At 44.0% G+C, this 21,129-nt stretch overlaps 1 long non-coding RNA gene across 2 annotated transcripts; it reads left to right on the plus strand.

Moving 5' to 3' along the window:
* The first annotated feature begins 6,820 nt into the window (after positions 1–6,820).
* LOC126993577 (uncharacterized) lies at positions 6,821–8,069 on the plus strand. 2 transcript variants are annotated; one of them, XR_007747965.1, is made up of 4 exons: positions 6,821–7,046; positions 7,303–7,430; positions 7,623–7,686; positions 7,815–8,069. It is a non-coding gene; the product is annotated as an uncharacterized LOC126993577 (long non-coding RNA). The 2 variants fall into 2 exon arrangements; XR_007747964.1 differs by lacking the exon at positions 7,623–7,686 and having other exon boundaries at positions 6,834–7,046.
* The last annotated feature ends 13,060 nt before the right edge of the window (positions 8,070–21,129 follow it).

The raw sequence follows: 21,129 nt of genomic DNA on the forward strand, positions 1-21,129 counted from the left end.
CAGTATATATACATAAAGGTTAAACACATAAAACACATCTAACCACACATGCAGAGAAAGTAATGTAATTGCGGTATAATAATATAACTATAATAGCATTACTCATGACATGCAGTCAGGCTATATCTACCTAGTAAATATATACAGTATATATAGTTCCTAATGTTCATTTTAATATTCATCCACCTTTATTTTTTTATTTAAAATGGGAAATAACCAGACTGAAGAAAAAAAGTAGCAACATTTGCTGCTTGATCCCATGTTGCAACACTGCTGATGGGTTCTTGGGGTTGGGGGTGGGTCTGGAGGGGGGGAGGCGCCTGAATGTAAACAAAGCTGCTCCTGCGCCATCTGTTGCAACCGACATACACCAACACCCGCCCACGGTCTCCCATAGAGGCCCCCTCTCCTGTTCTATAGTCTCCTTGAGGCCCCCTCTCCTGTTCTATAGTCTCCTTGTAGTAGGCTATATGGGTCCCAGCGCGTGGCGGCCATGTTCTGCGTCGCCAAGCCCTCCCCGCTCTCTGCTCTGAGGAAGCACAACACCCAGTGAGATTTGATTGGTCCACTCGCGGGCGATCCCGGCGTTGTGTTCTGCCTTCAGCGTCACTTTTCCTGCCTCCCTTTATGCGCAGACGAGCCGCCAGCAGCCGTAAGTGACTGTTACTATGTCCCCAGGGCACTGATGAGGGCCAGAGGAGGCCAGGGCCGGTGACTGAGAGGCAGGGAGCGGGGCGCGGGGCGAGGGAGACCGACTGGTGTCGCCTGGCGGCGGGCAGGTCACCAGAGGACACTTTACGCTTTATCTCTCACCCATTACTGTGCCGGTACTGGCGCCTGTCACACCGAGACAAGGTAATGTGAGCTTCAGGCCAATGGTGGCACCCCGCCGGGCAGCAGCAGAGGACGGGCAGGGCAGCGGAGGGCCGGGGCGGTGTGGCGGCGGTGGCGGAGGGCGGGGCGACTGCGCGAGGGACATCCCGTGACGTGATGGCCGCTACGCTGTGGCTCATTCACGGGGATACACTAGCGTGGGCGGCTTTCTTGTGGCTGCAGGCTTTTGGCACTCCTCTTAGTGGGTGTTGTGTTTTAAAAAAAACATCAGCATGAAGATGACGGAGGAGCGGTAAGCTTGTAAGAGCCCCTGGCATGGCGGGGCACTTGTGGGGCGGCCATTTTACAGTGCGAGACGAGACAGCGTGATGGAGCCCCGCAGGGTGTGCAGTGCTCGCCGCGCCCCGGCGTCGCTCCGGCGATGGTCAGCTGACTCGGGCATCTCGGAGTGTCCCGGGGCGTCCAGTGACTGTATGTTGATGGCGTGACACAGCTGCAGCCTTTGAACTCTAATGACACCTCAGGAGGCGACACACACACACACACACACACACACACACACACACACACACACACTGTCCCCACCTCCGCCACACTCTTAAAAAAGGACGGAACAATAATAATAACAATAATAACAGTAATAACAGCCTTCAAAAAAGAAAATCCCAAACTCGGCGGCGACTCTGCCAGCCTGTACTTCTCGGCCTCCGTAACTACCCCGCGCCCCGCCTCGCCGCTCTCTCCCGGCTAATATTTGAGCAGTTTCTGGATTCAACATCAACAAAGCTTTCGACGGCGGCGGGGGCAAAATGTGTAATTGTGTACACAGTTTCGAGCGGGCTGCTTATCGGCCTACCTTTCCCTCACCCGTGAATGGCCGCGTCGATAGAGTGAAGGAAAAATCGCTTTGACGGGGAAACGAAGAGAATAATAGTATTTAACTGTTGACTTCGGTGGTGGTGGTGGTGGTGGTGGAGATAGGGAATGGTGGTTGTTTTTGGTAGTTGTGGTGATGGTATATAGTGAAAATAGGAAATGGTGGTGGTGGTGGTGGTGGTGCTAATGGATTCATCACCACGCTAACACCAATCAGTCAAGAGCGTGTTACGTTAACTCAAGGAACCATATTTATAACACGGTGCAAATGAGTGATTATTTTCTTCTGCTCAAATCTTCTCAGGCGGTGCTTTTGTTTTAGGTCGAAGTAAATTATTTTACATTTGCGTTTATTTCCATCGTCTGAAGTATTCGAAAGTGTTTTTCACATTCACGGTGCAGAAGCCTTCTCAAACTATCATTATCACTACCCATAGAAGCACCCACAACCGCTATGAAAGCCTTATTAAATGTGAATGTTTGAGGATAAGGATCCAGAACATCTATTTTCAGCTTCATTTTAAATTCACAACGCCTAAAGTCTTGTTGAACTGCCAAAAAGCTTTTAAAACTACCCACAACCTCTATGAAAGTCTTATCAAATCTGAATGCTTGAGAATATGAATCCACTGATTTTGCTCTACAAGCTAATTTCACAACGCCAAAAGTGATGGTGAGCCCAGCAACGCGCTAATCCGCTGAACAGCAACGTTAGCTTAACCTATCCTACATTTGATGGTCTCCCGGTTGTTGTTGTTCTCTTGTCCTCTCTCACTTCCCGCCTCGCTCTCGTGTTTGCTCCAGTAAGGGGACACTGTACGAACCTTTAGATTTGCAGGCGTCACCCAGTCCCTCGCGATAAATGTCAGCTGGCCGCCCGCTGCCCCAGGAACCTTGTTAGGCGCCGCGCTCCTGCATTGTTTTGTTCTGCGTCTGGAATGTCCTCGTCCCCTCGTCTCTCTCTCTCTCTCTCTCTCTCTCTCTCTCTCTCTCTCTCTCTCTCTCTCTCTCTCTCTCTCTCTCTCTCTCTCTCTCTCTCTCTCTCTCTCTCTCTCTCTCTCTCTCTCCCTTAGTTTTAGGTCCGAGTTCACTAGCACTCCCAAATTCCTTTCACACTCTGATCTGCCTATCGCTGTGGAGTCTAAATATACCCGTGTAATGGGTTGCGTGTTCCTCCACTCAGCACGCTCCACTTGATGATGTTAAAATTCATCTGCCATGTCTCTGACCAAGCTGACAGTTTGTTGAGATCCTCCTGCAGCGCTCTAGCATCATCCCCTGTCCTAATAGCGCGTCCTATTTTGGTGTCATCTGCAAATTTACCTATGTCACTAGTTATCCCATTGTCTATGTCACTGATGTAGATAATGAATAAAAGCGGGCCTAAAACTGAACCTTGAGGAACCCCACTGATAATATTACCCCATTCTGATTTTTTTACCGTTAATGGTAACCCTCTGTTTCCTGTCGCTAATCCACGCCCTAGTCCAATCATAAACATTCCCTCCTATTCCATGAGCCCTGACTTTATTTAACAGTCTCTGGTGAGGTACCTTATCGAAGGCCTTACTAAAATCAAGATAAACTACATCGTAACTCTCATCATTGTCAGCTGCCTCGTTGACTCTATTGTAAAAGGATAAAAGATTTGTGAGGCACGACTTCCCTTAATAAACCCATGCTGTGAGTCGTGAATTAAATTGTCTGTCAATATGGTCCCTAATACTATCAGCTATTATTGACTCAAGCATTTTACCTATAACTGGCGTCGAACTAATCGGCCTATAATTTCCATAGAAGATTTGTCTCCCTTCTTAAATATTGGAGTAACGTGTGCCTGCCTCCAGGAAACAGGCGCCACCCCTGTGTCTAGTGACTTCCTGAAAACTTCTGTTAGCTGCCCACTGATTTCAGATTTATAATATGCAGGGTATTAAATGAATGTATCGTTTTTTCCTCTTTTCTACATAATTTCCATGCATTTTTTCATGCTACATGGTTCTTTTACCTTTCCTGCCAGCTTTGGCTGGAGGGATGGGGGGGTGGGGAGGAGCCTTCGCCTTTGCTGTCCTTCATCTTCCACTTTTGATTAGATAGTTAGTGTAGCTTGTCACAAATTGCCTCTTAAAGACGACCAGGTCTGCTGTTGTTTATTCTTTCTTTGTGTTCTTTAGTGTTCTTCCTCCTCCTCCTCCTCCCCCTCCTCCTCTTCCTCTTCTTCCTCATTTGAGCGTCTGCAAACTCTTTTTAAAATTCTCTCTCTCTCTCTCTCTCTCTCTCTCTCTCTCTCTCTCTCTCTCTCTCTCTCTCTCTCTCTCTCTCTCTCTCTCTCTCTCTAAATTTCAAAGCTAAGATTTTCACGAGAGAGAGAGAGAGAGAGAGAGAGAGAGAGAGAGAGAGCAATAACCTGTCGTAATCAGATAGCGAAGTTAGAATTTGTGCCATTTCTTTAACATCACTTCCAACAATATCAAACACCACCATTGATTGTTTTTGTTCTTGTCTTCTTTCTTTTCACCATCTCTAATTTTCTCTTCTTCATCTTTTTGTTCTGATTTTTGTTGATATTGTTTTTGTTGTGTTCTTTTACTCGCTCTTTCCTCCTCCTCCTCCTCCTCCTCTTCCTTTCTCAGCTCTACAGCACGACTGTTGTTGGGGTCTAAATCTACGTATGTACTTCTTTCTGCGGGAACTCACCCTGGACGATTCTGGGCATATTCCTCCTACTCATCCCCCCTCTGACTCCTTTATGCCTGTTATTAAGATTCTTCCAAATGATGTTTTCTTTGCCCTTTCTGGCCTCAACTCTCAGAATGCTTGTGGACCTGATGGAGTGCCTCCTAATGTCCTTAAAAAATGTGCTTCCGTGCTGACACCCTGCCTGGTCAAACTCTTTCGTCTCTGCCTATCAACATCTGTCTTTCCTTCCTGCTGGAAGTATGCCTTTGTACAGCCTGTGCCTAAGAAGGGTGACCGTTCCAATCCTTCAAACTACCGCCCTATAGCTTTACTTTCCTGTCTATCTAAAACTTTTGAATCAATCCTTAACCGGAAGACTCAAACGCACCTTTCCACTTCTAACCTTCTATCTGATCGCCAGTATGGATTCCGCAAGGGGCGTTCTACTGGCGATCTTCTTGCTCTCTTAACTGACTCTTGGTCATCCTCTCTTAGCCGTTTCGGTGAAACTTTTTCTGTTGCGCTAGACATATCGAAAGCCTTCGATAGAGTCTGGCACCAGTCTTTGCTTTCTAAACTGCCCTCTTTCGGATTCCATCCCTCTCTCTGTTCCTTTATCTCCAGTTTCCTTTCCGGGCGTTCAATCTCTGCGGTGGTAGACGGTCACTGCTCTTCCCTTAAACCTATCAACAGTGGCGTTCCACAGGGCTCTGTCCTATCACCCACTCTCTTCCTGTTATTCATCAATGATCTTCTTTCCATAACAAACTGTCCTGTCCACTCGTACGCCGACGACTCCACTCTGCATTATTCAACTTCTTTCAATAGAAGACCCTCTCAACAGGAAGTACACGACTCCAGACTGGAGGCTGCAGAACGCTTAACCTCAGACTTTGCTATCATTTCCGATTGGGGCAGAAGGAACCTTGTGTCCTTCAATGCCTCAAAAACTCAATTTCTCCACCTATCAACTCGACACAATCTTCCAAACACCTATCCCCTATTCTTCGACAACACTCAGCTGTCACCTTCCTCAACACTAAACATCTTCGGTCTATCCTTAACTCAAAATCTCAACTGGAAACTTCATATCTCCCCTCTCGCTAAATCAGCTTCCTCGAGGTTGGGTGTCCAGTATCGTCTCCGCCAGTTCTTTTTCCCTGCGCAGTTGCTATCCATATACAGGGGCCTTTTCCGCCTTTGTATGGAGTATGCATCTCACGTGTGGGGGGGCTCCACTCACACAGCTCTTCTGGACAGAGTGCATGGAGTCTAAGGCTCTTCGTCTCATCAGCTCTCCTCCAACTACTGATAGTCTTCTACCTCTTAAATTCCGCCGCGATGTTGTCTCTCTTTATATCTTTTATCGATATTTACATGCTGACTGCTCTTCTGAATATGCTAACTGCATGCATCCTCCCCTCCCGCGGCCCCGCTGCACACGACTTTCTACTAATGCTCATCCCAATACTGTCCAAACCCCTTATGCAAGAGTTAACCAGCATCTTCACTCTTTCATCCCTCACGCTGGTAAACTCTGGAACAATCTTCCTTCATCTGTATTTCCTCCTGCCTATGACTTGAACGCTTTCAAGAGGAGGGTATCAGGACACCTCTCCTCCCGAAATTGACCTTTCTTTCGCCCACCTCTTTTAATTATTTTTTGGAAGCAGCGAGTAGAAGGCTTTTTGTTATTTTTTTCCGTGCCCTTGAGCTGTCTCCTTTGTTGTAAAAAAAAAAAAGACTGAGGATGTTTAGTGTTGAAGAAGGTGATTGCTGAGTGTTGTCAAAGAATAGGGGATAGTTGTTTGGAAGATTGTGTCGAATGGCTAGGTGGAGAAACTGTGTTTTTGAGGCGTTGAAGGTCACCAAGTCCTTCTTGCCCCAATCGGAAATTATAGTAAGGTCTAAGGCTAAGCTTTCTGCCGCCTCCAGCATGAAATCATTTAGTTCCTGTTGGGTGAGTCTTCTATTAAAAGAAGTTGAGTAATGCAGAGTAGAGTCATCGGCGAAAGAATGGATAGGACAGTTCGTTTTGGAAAGAAGATCATTATTGAACAAAAGAAAGAGTGGGAGATAGGACAAAACCCTGTGGGACGCCCAGTGGCGTAGTAGGGGGGAGGGACGAGGAGGGCGGTCCGCCCCGGGTGACAGGTTGGGGGGAGTGCCATGATACAGGCTCAAGTCTAATGGCTAAATTCAGTGACGTAGCTAAGGGAAGGGGTGTTGGGGTCATATAAGAAGACCCCCCCTAGGCCCCAACAAAGGGACCCGCCGCCCCCCAAAATGGTCCATTTGGGAGCCCCCATTTGTTGCCATACTCATTTGTAGAAGCTAGTATGTGGGGAACCCAACAAGGAGACAAGACCCCCGGGGCCCCGCCCCCCAGATCTCCAGCCATGCCGGCATATATAATGCCGCTGTGGATAATGATGGAGTTTTGATTACCCAGCTCCAGCCACGCGTGAGTGACGGCGCCTTGTGTTTCATATGACTGTAGCAGATGAATTGCTTTGCTTGTAGCAGAGATGTTATTTACTATAAAGAACATAAATTTGCATAATGTTGAAGCTAAAGAACTGTACTCTATCATGTGATGTTAAAATCTTGAATGTAAATGTTTGTTGTAGCATGAATCTCGCTGAACGGTGTCGTAGGTAGGTGAGAGGGGAGACGCCTAAGTGTTTGTTGTACCATGAACCTCGCTGAACGGTATCGTAGGTAGGTGAGAGGGGAGACGCCTAAGTGTTTGTTGTACCATGAACCTCGTTGAACGGTATCGTAGGTAGGTGAGAGGGGAGACGCCTAAGTGTTTGTTGTAGCATGAACCTCGTTGAACGGTATCGTAGGTAGGTGAGAGGGGAGACGCCTAAGTGTTTGTTGTAGCATTAATCTCTCCAAACGGTATCGTAGGTAGGTGAGAGGGGAGACGCCTAAGTGTTTGTTGTAGCATGAATCTCGCTGAACGGTATCGTAGGTAGGTGAGAGGGGAGACGCCTAAGTGTTTGTTGTAGCATGAATCTCGCTGAACGGTATCGTAGGTAGGTGAGAGGAGAGACGCCTAAGTGTTTGTTGTAGCATGAATCTCGCTGAACGGTATCGTAGGTAGGTGAGAGGGGAGACGCCTAAGTGTTTGTTGTAGCATGAATCACGAAGAAAGGTATCGTAGGTAGGTGAGAGGAGAGACGCCTAAGTGTTTGTTGTAGCATGAATCTCTCCAAACGGTATCGTAGGTAGGTGAGAGGGGAGACGCCTAAGTGTTTGTTGTAGCATGAATCTCGCTGAACGGTATCGTAGGTAGGTGAGAGGGGAGACGCCTAAGTGTTTGTTGTAGCATGAATCTCTCCAAACGGTATCGTAGGTAGGTGAGAGGGGAGACGCCTAAGTGTTTGTTGTAGCATGAATCTCTCCAAACGGTATCGTAGGTAGGTGAGAGGGGAGACGCCTAAGTGTTTGTTGTAGCATGAATCTCGCTGAACGGTATCGTAGGTAGGTGAGAGGGGAGACGCCTAAGTGTTTGTTGTAGCATGAATCTCGCTGAACGGTATCGTAGGTAGGTGAGAGGGGAGACGCCTAAGTGCGTGACGGAAACAAAACAAGCTCGTCATGGAAACATCTTCGTCGCATGCTTTTGTATTATTATCATAACAATAATAATAATAATAATAATAATAATAATAATAATAATAATAATAATAATTATTATTATTATTATTATTATTATTATTATTATTATTATTATTATTATTATTATTATCATTATTATTATTATCTTAAATATTATTCTCATTTTATGTAGAACACCAAAATCGTCGTTAAGTGACTGATGTATCATGCATATACTATATAACAATGTTAACAATAATGATAAGAAGAACTGAAGAAGAAGAGTTACCATTATAATAATAAGAATGATGATAATAAAGATGACAGTCAGCCAGTTATTTCTGCTTTTCAATGGTTGTCTCTGAATTTGTCTGGTTGGAATAGTAAACGATGCATGGGGATAATATAATAATAATAATAGCCTAATAAATTAAGACAGGACATTCAAAACCATGAATATATATATATATATATATATATATATATATATATATATATATATATATATATATATATATATATATATATATATATATATATATATATATATATTACACACACACACACACACACACACACACACACACACACACACACACACACACACACACACACACACACACACACACACACACATATATATATATATATATATATATATATATATATATATATATATATATATATATATATATATATATATATATATATATATATATATATATATGGCACTAAGGGGGTTCAAATTATATTACGCCTCGGATACCAAATACTCTAGGAACACCTCTGGGGACATCACTGTTAATAGGTTTAGGGGAAGAACAGTGACCGTCTAACACAGCAGAAATAGAACGGTCAGAAAGGAAACTGGAGATAAAGGTACAGAGAGAAGAATAGAAACCGCAGGAGGGTAGTTTGGAAAGAAGATTTTTGCCAGACCAATCAAAAGCTTTTGATAAGTCCAGCTCAAAAGCAAAGATTTCAACGAAAGGGGTAAGACAGGATGACCAAGAGTAAGTTAAATAGGCTATGAGATCACCAGTAGAACGCCCCTTGGAACCCATACTGGTGATCAGATAGAAAGTCAGAAGTTGAAAGGTGCTTATGAATCTTCCGGTTAAGGATTGATTCAAAAGCTTTAGATAGACAAGAAAGTAAATCTATGGGGCGGTAGTTTGAGTTATTGGAACGGTCACCCTTCTTAGGTACAGGCTGTACCAAGGCATACTCCCAGGAAAGGTAGATATTGACAGGCAGAGGCGAAAGAGTTTGACCAGGCAGGGTGTCAGCACGGAAGCACAGTATCTATCCAATTCTGACCTTCTCTCTGATCGCCAGTATGGGTTCCGCAAGGGGCTGTCTGACTGACTCTTGATCATTCTCACTAAGCCGTTTCGGTGAAACTTTTGCTGTTGCCTTAGACATCTCTTAGATATCTATCCAAGTCTGACCTTTTCCCTGATCGCCAGTATGGGTTCCGCAAGGGCCTTCCTGACTGACGCTTGGTCATTCTCACTTAAGCCGTTTCGGTGAAACTTTTGCTGTTGTCTTAGACATCTCGAAAGTTTTTGACAGAGTATGGCACAAATCTTTGTTTTCTAAACTACGGATTCCTTCCAGCCGATCTATCGCTGCTGTGGCAGACGGTTACTGTTCTATCCGTAAACCTATCAACAGTTGTGTCCCGCAGGGCTCTGTCCTGTCTCCCTCCCTCTTTCTGTTGTTCATTAACGATCCTCTTTTCAACACCAACTGTCCTATTCATTCGTACGCCAATGAGCCCACTCTGCACTACTCAACACCTTTTGACAAAATACCCTCCCAACGGGAAGTACGGGAGTCTCGGCTGGAGGCTGCAGAACGTTTAATCTCAGACCCTGCTATCCTTTCCGAATGGGGAAGGACGAACCTTGTGTCCTTCAATGCCTGAAAACTCAGTTTCTTCACCTATCAACTCGATACAAGCTTCCAAACACCTATCACCTATTTTTTGACAACACTCAGTTGCCACCGACTTCTATACTTAACATCTTCGGTCTGTCCTTAACTCAAAATCTTAATTGGAAACTTCATAATATTATATCATCTCTTGCTAAATCAGCTTCCTCGATGTCAGGTCCCTGCACCCTCTCCGCCAGATCTTTTCCCCCTCACAAATGTTGTCAATATACAGGGGCCTTGTCCGCCCTCGCATGTAGTATGCATTTCATATGTTAGGGGCTCGACACACACATCTCTATTTGACAGAGTCAAGTCTAAGGCTGTTTATCTCATCAAATCCGTCCTCTTTGAGCAGTCTTTGCCTCTTAACTTTCGCGGCAATGTTGCATCATCTAGGAAATTAGGAGAAAAACATTGCAAAAACAGCTTGGGTGCCGTGGCTTCACACGAGGAACTGTTTTGTGGCTAATTCACGCCGAGTTGGTAAAGAGCAAGAGGACCTTGCCAAGGAGAGTCTAGTCCGCTGTGCGTTTAGTATAGCCAGACGACACGTTCAAAGAAATATAGACTTATTGCGTCCACCCCCAAAGACATTAGAGTTTCCTCAGACACAGCCTCCTAGTCTCCGAAAACTCTCCTACTGTATACCTGAAACGTATTAGAGGTAGATGGATAGAGACAGAGAGATAGCGAAAATGAGAACATAAGAACATAAGGAGTCTGTAAGGCCGATGGCCTTATTCAAGGCAGCTCCTGTTAACCTAACCACACACAACCTCACCATCCATGAACATAATTATCTGGCCTTTGCTTGCAGGTATGCTGCCCACACCCTTCCCTGTGAACCCTTGGTGTTTAATGTGCCATGTAACTGTTATCCTCACACGCTTTTCTCGCCTCCACCACCGTGTTCCCGACGAGCCGCTTAGTGGAACCTTTGTGTGCTGACCACCGCCTGCTGGGGGCCTTGCGTGCTGACCTCCCGCCACTGGGAGCCGGTCTTGAAGGCGAGCGTGTGGCGGGCATGGTCCAGCACGGCGCTGTACTTGCACAGGAGGGAGACGCCCATGACGAAGTCATAGTCGTTGGAGGCCACCTCCTCCAGCGGCGCGGCGTTCACGCGGCAGCCGTCGCCCAAGTCCAGCACGACGCGCTTGGGCAGCCTGCGGCCTTTCCTGCTGGCGAGGAGCAGCTTGCGGCGCCTTTCTGACACGTGGAAGCCTTGGGCGCCGGTGTCCAGCAGCACCGTCATGGGCCTAGCCCACGCCGCGCCGCCCTCCCGCCGCACCCAGAGGACGTCAGGCTCCACGGAGCGCTCCGTTTTCCTCGGCCTCCGCCGCAGCTGCTGCGGGCGGCAGACGAAGAGGTCGCTGCCGTCAGGCCGAAACACCTGCACCATGCGGCCGCGCCGCAGGTGGTGGGCGTCCAGCACGACCTCGTCTGCGTCGTACATGTCCTCCAGCCACGCCGGGAACACAGTTGCGGGGACGATCATCTCCACGCCGCCCCCCAGACTGATGGGGACGGCCTTCAGCTCTATGACGTCCAGCACCCGCGAGCCGATCCAGAAGGATCTCCTGCTTGGCGGTGGGCTCCGTGCCGGTGATCAGCCCCAGCCTCTTGGCCATGGTGTGGAAGAGGAAGGTGATCTGGGCCCCGGAGTCCAGCTGGACGAGGCACGCGTGGCCGTTCACCGAGCCCAGCACACGGTTGTGGTTATCCACGTGAAGACACGGGTGGCTGCCGAGCCGCCGCCTCTTCCTGGCGGGAACCGACGGCGGCTCCAGCACCAGCCTCACCGCCTCGCCCTTGCCGGGGCTGCGCGGCCGCTTGTTCGAAACCCGATGCACTGGCAGGGGAGTCATCTCAGTGTGTTGTGAAGAAGAGTGAATATGTAAAAAGAAAAAGATGATGTTGATGAAGAAGAACAGGAGGAAAGAGAAGGAGAAGGAGGAGGAGGAGGAAACGATGAAGAAGAGAGGATAAGTAGAAGAAAAAGATGATGTTGATGAAAGAGAGCAAGAAGAAAGAGAAAAAGAAGAAGAAAAAGAAGGAGGAGGAGGAGGAGGAGGAGGAGGAGGAGGAGGAGGAGGAGGAAAATATGAAGAATAAGAAAGAAAAAGTAAAAGAGAGAGAGAGAGAGAGAGAGAGAGAGAGAGAGAGAGAGAGAGAGAGAGAGAGAGAGAGAGAGAGAGAGAGAGAGAGAGAGGTCGCATCTCTTTGACCTCTGTGACGCCGGCTGCTGCAGGTCAAGGGTCAAACGCCTCGTTGTCGTGCGTATTGATTTTATCGTTTCTTCCATTTCCTCTTATTATTTATATTATTATTGTTATTTTTATATTATAATTATTGTTTATTATTATTATTATTATTATTATTATTATTATTATTATTATTATTATTATTATTATTATTATTATTATTATAATTATTTTTTATTTTATTATTATTATTATTATTATTATTATTATTATTATTATTATCATTATCATTATCATTATTATTATTATTATTATTATTATTATTATTATTATTTTTTTTTTTTTATTATTATTATTATTATGATTATGATTATGATTACTATTATTATTATTATTATTATTATTATTATTATTATTATTATTATTATTATTATTATTATTATTGTTATTGTTAGTATTAATTGTATTGTTATTAAATGTTATCTTTTCTTACATTGCTGTCGGTGTTCCTGCTCTGGTATTTGTTTCATCTATAATCATTGCCATGTTTGTTACTTGCCATTACAATATTGAAGTTTTTTTTATCACTATTATAATATTAAATGCTCTCTTAATATTTTTTTTTTTTTTACAACAAAGGAGGCAGCTCAAGGGCGCACAAAAAAAGAAAACAATAATAAAAAAAAACGCCCGCTACTCGCTGCTCCTAAAAAAGTAACAAAAGAGGTGGCCGAAAGCAAGATCAAATACGGGAGGAGAGGTGTCCTGATACCCTCCTCTTGAAAGAGTTCAAGTCGTAGGCAGGAGGAAATACAGATGAAGGAAGATTGTTCCAGAGTTTACCAGCGTGAGGGATGAAAGAGTGAAGATGCTGGTTAACTCTTGCATAAGGGGTTTGGACAGTATAGGGATGAGCATGAGTAGAAAGTCGAGTGCAGCGGGGCCGCGGGAGGGGGGAGGCATGCAGTTAGCAAGTTCAAAAGAGCAGTCAGCGTGGAAATATCGATAGAAGATAGAAAGAGAGGCAACATTGCGGCGGAATTTAAGAGGTAGAAGACTATCAGTATGAGGAGTAGATCTGATGAGACGAAGAGCCTTAGCCTCCACTCTGTCCAGAAGAGCTGTGTGAGTGGAGCCCCCCCACACATGAGATGCATACTCCATACGAGGGCGGACAAGGCCCCTGTATATGGACAGCAACTGTGCAGGGGAGAAGAACTGGCGGAGACGGTACAGAACGCCCAGCCTCGAGGAAGCTGATTTAGTAAGAGATGAGATATGAAGTTTCCAGTTGAGATTTTGAGTTAAGGATAGACCGATGATGTTTAGTGTTGAGGAAGGTGATAGCTGGGTGTTGTCAAAGAATAGGGGATAGTTGTTTGGAAGATTGTGTCGAGTGGATAGGTGGAGAAACTGTGTTTTTGAGGCGTTGAAGGACACCAGGTTCTTCTTGCCCCAATCGGAAATAATAGTAAGGTCTGAGGCTAAGCGTTCTGCAGCCTCCAGCCTTGAGTCGTTAAGTTCCTGAAGGGTGGGTCTTCTATTAAAAGAAGTTGAGTAATGCAGAGTGGAATCATCGGCGTAGGAATGGATAGGACAGTTCGTTTTGGAAAGAAGATCTTCAATGAACAACAGAAAAAGAGTGGGAGATAGGACAGAACCCTGTGGGACACCACTGTTAATAGATTTAGGGGAAGAACAGTGACCGTCTACCACGGCAGAAATAGAACGGTCAGAAAGGAAACTGGAGATAAATAAAGGTACAGAGAGAAGGATAGAAACCGTAGGAAGGTAGTTTAGAAAGCAAAGATTTGTGCCAGACCCTATCAAAAGCTTTTGATATGTCCAGCGCAATAGCAAAAGTTTCACCGAAATGGCTAATAGAGGATGACCAAGAGTCAGTTAAGAAGGCTAGGAGATTACCAGTAGAACGCCCCTTGCGGAACCCATACTGGCGATCAGATAGAAGGTCAGAAGTGGAAAGGTGCTTTTGAATCTTCCGGTAAAGGATTGATTCAAAAGCTTTAGATAGACAAGAAAGTAAAGCTATAGGACGGTAGTTTGAGGGATTGGAGCGGTCACCCTTCTTAGGCACAGGCTGTATGAAGGCATACTTCCAGCAAGAAGGAAAGGTAGATGTTGACAGGCAGAGGCGCAAGAGTCTGACCAGGCAGGTGACAGCACGGAGGCACAGTTTTAAGGACAATAGGAGGCACTCCATCAGGTCCATAAGCCTTCTGAGGATTGAGGCCAGAGGGCGTAGAAAACATCATTTTGAAGAATCTTTATAACAGGCATAAAGGAGTCAGAGGGGGTATGAGTAGGAGGAATATGCCCAGAATCGTCCAGAGTGGAGTTTTTAGAAAAAGTTTGAGAGAAGAGTTCAGCCTTAGAGATAGATGAGACGGCAGTGTTGCCGTCAGGACTGAGGAGTGGAGGGAAAGATGAAGAAGTGAAGTTGGAGGAGATGTTTTTGGCTAGATGCCAGAAGTCACGGGAAGAGTTAGAGAAAGCAAGGTTTTGACATTTTCTATTAATGAAAGAATTTTTGGTTAGTCGAAGAATAGATTTGGCACGATTTCGGGCAGAAATGTAAAGTTCATAATTAGGATTAGTTTGAAGGCTCTGGTACCTTTTGTGAGCTACCTCTCTATCATTGACAACATGAGAACAAGCGTGACTAAACCAAGGCTTTTTAGCGTGAGGAGTAGAGAAAGAACGAGGAATGTATGCCTCCATTCCAGAGACAATTACTTCTGTGATGCGCTGAGCACACACAGAGGGGTCTCTATCCTGGAAGCAATAATCATTCCACGGGAAATCGGAAAAGTACATCCTCAGGTCGTCCCACCGAGCTGAAGCAAAATGCCAGAAGCATCGCCTCTTCGGTGGGTCCAGAGGGTGTACAGGAGCGATAGGACAGGATGCAGATATAAGATTCTGATCGGAGGAGCCCAACGGAGAGAACAGTTTGACAGAATAAGCAGAAGGGTTTGAGGTAAGGAAGAGGTCTAGGATGTTGGGTCGATCTCCAAGACGGTCGGGAATACGTGTAGGGTGCTGGACCAACTGCTGTAGGTCGTTGAGGATAGCAAAGTTGTAGGCTTGTTCACCAGGATGGTCAGTGAAAGAGGATGAAAGCCAAAGCTGGTGGTGAACATTGAAATCTTCTAGGATGGAGATTTCAGCGAAGGGAGAGTGGGTCAAAATGTGCTCCACTTTAGAATTCAAATAGTCAAAGAATTTTACATAGTTGGTAGAGTTAGGTGAGAGATAAACAGCACAGATGTATTTAGTAATAGAGTGACAATGAAGTCTTAGCCAGATGGTGGAAAATTCAGAAGAGTCAAGGTCGTGGGCACGAGAGCAAGTGATCTCATTGCGCACGTAGGCGCAACATCCAGCTTCGGATTGAAATTTAGGATAGAGATAGTAGGAGGGAACAGAGTAGAGATTGCTGTCAGTAGCCTCAGAAACCTGTGTGCAAGATGGCGCCACTATAAACACTCGCCTGCGCCAGAACGGGCTGGTCCGACCATCAGGCCCCACCTGGAAGAAGCCTTGGGCCGACCATCAGGCCCCACCGGGAAGATGCCTACCGGCGCAATAGGCAACAACGTAAAGAAAGAAGAAGAGTTAACCAGCATCTTCACTCTTTCATCCCTCACGCTGGTAAACTCTGGAACAATCTTCCTTCATCTGTATTTCCTCCTGCCTACGACTTGAACTCTTTCAAGAGGAGGGTATCAGGACCCCTCTCCTCCCGAAATTAACCTCTGAGTTTGGACACTCCTTTAACCTCTGTTCGGGAGCAGTGAGTAGCGGGCCTTTTCTTTTTTTCGTTTCTTTGCGCCATTGAGCTGTCTCCTTAGCTGAAAAAAAAAAAAACATATATATATATATATATATATATATATATATATATATATATATATATATATATATATATATATATATATATATATATATATATATATATGTTATTTTTTTTTTTTTGTTAGAAAGCTGATGCTTGAATTTTATCAGGACCTTAGTAACAATATTCATAACAGTAATGCAATTAAAAAAATAGCCATCCTCCTTCCCAGTATAAGAACATACTGGAGAGCCATTGTTTTCATCAGCTTCCCGCCACATTGATAATAACAATTAGATTCCAATACTTCTCCAATGTCTTGTGAGATTCAACAAAGTAGCCTGGTTCAATCCACAGTGTAGCCGGACAGAGAAAGATACATATAACATATACGAATAATTTGATATACTTACTTTGGTATGGTTTGTGGGGACAAGTTTCCTGGCGGTGAATGGCCCGCCCGGACCCATGGGGCCAGCAGCTCTGGATTTTTCGGGAAGAAGTCTCAGAAGACACTAACACGAGAATCACTATCATAATTTCTTCTGCAGAGGCACGGAACACCTCCCCGGCATTGTGTTGTCACTATAATCACGTATTTATCCTAAAGTCTCGGCAATATGCTGTAGAATATGCCGCAGTAAATCAAGGTCTCTTTCACGGTCAAGGCAACCCCAGACTGGTCATTCGCGGGTCGCGACCCGGCTCGCTGCCAGATTCTCCAGATAGCTCTCGAGTTGCCATATAAGCAGGTCGCTATCCATCGCCCAACCCTCGTGACGTAGGCTGACGTCACGACTCCTATGCACAGGCCTTCTCCTTTTAGAAGGCCATGCTCCGAGGCTTAGTGTATGTGCGCCATTTTGAAATTTTAATTTTGGGAAAAGGTGTATATGTTGTGTGAATGTAGTGTGGTGTGGATAAAGAGAGGATCTGTCTTTAGAGAGCATGCTGAACTACTCTCCGGTGTTGGTGAGACAATAGGGAAACGGTTAGTGAGGACGTGGGAAGGGTCTTTGGAGGGCTTCAGCTCCCTTCTCACCTCCCATATATACCTCACCGGGAGTGGCTTGCGCCCGTTCGGTAGGTGTCTTCCTACCTACTCCAGCCAGTGCTTATCGCCTTTTTTTTTTTAGCTGCTTTGTTAACTGTACAAAAACATGATTATTTTTCTTTAACTATCACATTTTTTTATCTATTTCCATGTTTTATTTGCGCTATTACCTTATTTCTATAATCTTTATCGCCGTTATTTACAGGTTTTCAGTTTATTTCGTCGGTATTTAAAGCGGGGGTGAAGGGGGCAGCAACTTAACGGAAATAACAGACAATGGTAAAGGAAGAGGAACAAAATAAAGGGTAGGAAATATAAAGGATACAGGGCGGGTCAAAGCGCAGCTAAAGGGTATGCTCCCATTATGTACAGATGTTCCATTATGTATTTAATAATTAGTAACCAGAAAAAAATAATTATCTTGAGCTTCACCTTCGTCATCCACCATCACCTTCATCACTAGTCCCCGTGATTGTATGTCGGTTATCACCATCCTTCCCACTCCCTGCTGACTGGCTCAACACAAAGGTACGCAACACACCTGTGGAGGGGACAGGTGCCAGGGTGACTGAAGGGCGTAAGGCACACCTTTCTTTCCTCTCCTCCTTGATCCTTCCCTCTTACTCCTGCTTCCTTTCTGTATTTTCCCTCCTTATCCGTCCCTGATTCTTCTCTTTCATCCCTCCTTGGTTCTCCCTTGCCTTGTTTTCTTCATTTTCTATATTTCTTTCTACTGCTTCTTCATTCCTTCTTTCCTCCTCTCTCCCTTATTCTTCCTTCAGTATCTCCTTTCTCTCTCTATCTTTCCCTACTTCTTTCATGCGCTCACCTATTCTTTCTTCTTCATTATCTACCCTTCCCTTTACCTCTTCCTATTTCTTTTCTTTCGTACGCTCTCTTCTCTCCTCTCTCCCTCATTGTTTCTTCGTTATCCCCTTCTTTATATTTCCTGTCTGGTGCTCCTCGTTAGTAAGTTTTGTTTTCTTTTGTTTCCCGTTCCTCGTCGATCAGCCTTCCTTCCCTTCCTTTCTTCCCTTTTTTCCTTTCTTCTTACCTTCTTTATCTTCTATTTTAACGCATATTTCCTTGCTTCCCTGCCTGTTCTTCCTTTTTCTACACTTATCCTTTTTCCTTCTTCATCTTCTCTTCTAATAATTAACCTGTTTACCTGTTGCTTCACCTGTGTGTTTAGCCAATTATCCACCTGTTGGTGTGTCTTGTTTTTAGCTTTTGTGTCTTTTTTTTTTAATGTTATGTTTGTGTTTGTATTTGTATGGTATTTTTGTGCTTTCTACTTCATGTATATCTTGTATCTACTGAATGTTTTTTGGTGTGTTTTGTGTATAGAGTTTATTTAATTATAAGTACTCTTTTCATCTATTTACGTAATATGTATTTTTAGTCTCATGTACGTCTCTGTCTATTTCAAATATTTATATATATATATATATATATATATATATATATATATATATATATATATATATATATATATATATATATATATATATATATATATATAATCTATCTATCTATCTATCTATCTATCTATCAATCTATCAATCTATCTATCTCTCTCTCTCTCTCTCTCTCTCTCTCTCTCTCTCTCTCTCTCTCTCTCTCTCTCTCTCTCTCTCTCTCTCTCTCTCTCTCTCTCTCTCTCTCTCTCCTCTCCTCTCCCCTCTCTCTCTTCTCTCTCTCTCTCTCTCTCTCTCTCTCTCTCTCTCTCTCTCTCTCTCTCTCTCTCTCTCTCTCTCTCTCTCTCTCTCTCTCTATATATATATATATATATATATATATATATATATATATATATATATATATATCGTGTGCGTCTTTTTATTATGGTTTCTATATATTTAATTTTGTCATTATTATTTTTTTAGATGACCCTTGGGGAATTACGTACATTTTTGAAGTTAGTATTGAGCTTGTTAACCTGTCCGCTGCGATTGGTACGGATTTGGCCTTCCTGGTAGCCTGGTAACATTATACTGCCAGGTCTTTCTCTGCCTCTGTGGTGGATAGTAGAGTGTTTCCCATGTGGTATTGGTGTGCTGGATATCCCCTCCCATGGTGCAGGACTTTACATTTCTTCATTGAATTGTAACAGCCACTTTTTGCTCCATTCCAGTAGCTTGGTGAGGTCTAACTGTAGGAAATCCGCATTCAAGGGGTTAATATCGAAAGAAATCAACGTTGGGAAAATATGAGAACATAGATAGACACGCTCATAGACAGGTAGAAAAAGGGAACAAATGAGGGCTTAGGAAAGGAGAGAGGTTAAATTATTTTATGTATTCTTCGTCGCATATGGATGAGAAACACATGTAAGAGAATGGGAAAGAAGAGATTTAGGGGTCTGGGAAAGCGAAAGAATGGAAGGTTGATAAAATTGGCAAGCGAATGGATTATAAACTTATAAAAGAAAAGTAATGACTTTTTTATGGCTAAATATGCGAGTAAATTGAGAAAAGTGTGAAGATGGATTGTGCTTTTTTTCTAAAGGATTAGAAAAAGATAAGAAACCTCGGAGTGGAACGAAAGTTGAATAATAAAAAAAGAAGGATAATAATGGCTGCCTTTCGTTGATGAGAACACAAAGAAACAAACAATATGAAGAGAGACACTGGAAAAATAAATAACAGAGAAAGGATTAGACAAAAAGACCAAAGTAAGATGTAAAATGATAAGAAGTCAGGAAAACATTACAAAACTGGTTGTCTTTAGTTATTTCGGAAACAAGTGAACAGAGAGATGAACACAAAGGAAGGAGAAAAGAAAGAGAGCGAAGGAAAAGTGTAAAGAAAAGAGGAAGTAATGCGGATAAAAGAGGAGCAGAGGATGCCTTTGGTCGCCTCGCACTCGGGCCATTAAAGAGGTGTGAGGACTGAGGCGGCGAGGAGGCGCGGGGAGAGTGCAGGAGGAAGGAAAGAAGAGAGGGAAAAAACGTAATGAGTATAAGGAGAAAAATGGGTAGAGTAGAAAAGAGATTGTGAAAAAGATGCGTGCAGGTAATGCGTGCAGGTACGTTGAAAACGGTGAAAAGTGCAACGAAGAAGGAAAGAAGAGAGGAACAACGTAAGGTGGGAGAAACAGTAAATAAAACCGATGCACAAAAAGATGATGCAGTTACTAAGAGGGGATGAAAAGTTAGAGGAAAAGAAAGTAGAAGGAGGAGAAAATAAGAGGAAAAAGAAAATAGGAAGAAAAGGAAGAAATGAGGAGAAGGAAATAAGAGGAAAGGAGAGTAAGGAAAGAAAAGGAAGTATGAGGGAAAGGAATGTAAGAGGAAAAGGAACGTGAGAGGAAAAGGAAAGCAAAAGGAAAAGAAAGTTAGAAGAAAAGGAAAGTGAGAGGGAAAAGAAAGAAGTAAAACAATAAGTGGAAAATGAAAGCAAGAGGGAAAGGAAAGTAGCAATAAGCAGAAGTAAAGAAAGATTACCACCTTCACACACCTGCCTGACATAACGAGGTGCAGGAGGAAGAGGAGGGAGAGGGAGAGAATTAAAAGATCAAACACCTTTTTTTACAACGCTGGTAGTAAACATGAACATTACTTTTTTTCATTCATTCTTTTATTTTTTATGGGAGCACAACGTTGGCGGGGATTTATTGTATTGTTTTATTTGAATTGAGCTTTTAATCCGTCTCTTGACCGAGTCAACTACCCATCAATTTTTCTCTTTTCCATCTATCCAGCTTTGTTTTAGGCTTGGTAACGGTGATGGAGGAGGAGGAGGAGGAGGAGAATGGGGATGGGGATGGATTTTAAGGGTGAATGGTGATGGTTATGTTGGTGGTGTCAGTGTGCGTAGAGTGCTTGTAGGGATGAGTGTGGTGAGTGAAGATGGTGATGAGGGTGTTAAATGAAGGTGATTGCAATGTTAATTAAACTAAATGTTGGGTGAAAAATACAGCAGGGATGATGATGGAGAAAGGATGATGTTGATGATAGCCGAAGGGATGTTTAGAGAGGAATGTGGTCGTTGTTTTGATAGTGATGATGAAAGCTTTAATACCTAACTCGAACACTGGGATAGGCTGTTTATTCCATTACCTCATCTACAACCTTTCCCAGC

This window comes from Eriocheir sinensis, unplaced genomic scaffold, assembly GCF_024679095.1.
Source record: "Eriocheir sinensis breed Jianghai 21 unplaced genomic scaffold, ASM2467909v1 Scaffold636, whole genome shotgun sequence".
NCBI classification, from domain to species: domain Eukaryota; kingdom Metazoa; phylum Arthropoda; class Malacostraca; order Decapoda; family Varunidae; genus Eriocheir; species Eriocheir sinensis.